The sequence below is a fragment of the Pipistrellus kuhlii genome, unplaced genomic scaffold (assembly GCF_014108245.1).
Source record: "Pipistrellus kuhlii isolate mPipKuh1 unplaced genomic scaffold, mPipKuh1.p scaffold_m20_p_2, whole genome shotgun sequence".
Classification (NCBI taxonomy): domain Eukaryota; kingdom Metazoa; phylum Chordata; class Mammalia; order Chiroptera; family Vespertilionidae; genus Pipistrellus; species Pipistrellus kuhlii.
The window spans coordinates 62134901-62135945 of record NW_023425515.1 but is presented as its reverse complement, the minus strand read 5'-3'; the positions used below and the strand labels follow the sequence as shown (position 1 = coordinate 62135945).

The 1045-nt window shown below is 33.3% G+C and overlaps 1 pseudogene; it reads right to left on the bottom strand.

Annotated features, from left to right (window-relative positions):
• Positions 1 to 322: 322 nt before the first annotated feature.
• Positions 323 to 701, bottom strand: LOC118723858 (annotated as a pseudogene).
• Between the last annotated feature and the right edge of the window lie 344 nt (positions 702 to 1045).

The following is a 1045-nucleotide window of genomic DNA, read 5'->3' as shown; positions in this document are numbered from 1 at the left end:
GGTAAAGTTACTTTTGTCCCACCCTGTATACCATAGTAGAGCATGCAGATCAAGAAACATTACATTACTAGCACCACAGAATCACCTAAAGCTCTTCCTCAGTCACTACCCTAAAAAGTAAACATTAACCTAACTTTTAACAACATAGATTCTATTTTTTAAATGTGTGCTTTAATAAGTATGAAGTAAACAATTAGGTAAGGTTGTGGAGAAGCTAACTAATAGACATGAATGAGAAGATACAAGTGTCCATCTAAATTTAGTATATTATTTTACAGACTATTAATTAAAGTTTAATATATAATTTCTATTTTTTTATTTTATTTTGGAAGTCCTTTATTGTAAAGATTATTCTTTTGTCTGATAACAAACAGCAGCCACATTGTCAGTGCTTATTCTGGACCTTCAGGTTGGATAAATTCAATTTCTTCTTGAGACACAAGTTTCCTTCTGTATTTCTGAGGTAATGTGTTTATTATTTCTGCGATATCAGGAGGACCCTGATGCATCAGCCAGGCTGGTGATTTACTTCCCTCAGACTGCTGTGAGGTTGAAGAAGAGTGAGATGATCCTGCTGAACTCAAAACCTCTGACACATTGAGTTTAGGATTGCCTCCTCTGTCAGGGAGCATTATTAATGGAGTAAGGGTCTGACTTTACCTGATGACACTGATAGCCAATACTATCTTGTTGCCCATCATGACCCCCGACAACATATATTCTTTTTTTCTTGTCTGTGCATTTCATATAAAGTCATATAGTATGTACTTTATTTCTGACCTCTTTTGCTCTATAGTCATCAGTTTTAGCTATTTTTTTATGTGCCTTATTAGTTTCTTTATGATAACTGCTGCAAAATATTTTATTTGTAATATACCACAATTACTTTATTAATTATATTATTGGATATTTGGGTAGATTCCAGTATTGAGAGATTATGAATATGACTGCTATAAACATTCTTGTATGCATCATCTGGTGAGCAGATGTATGTATTTCTGTTGCATATATACCAAGGAGTTGAATTGTTAGATCATAGGATCAA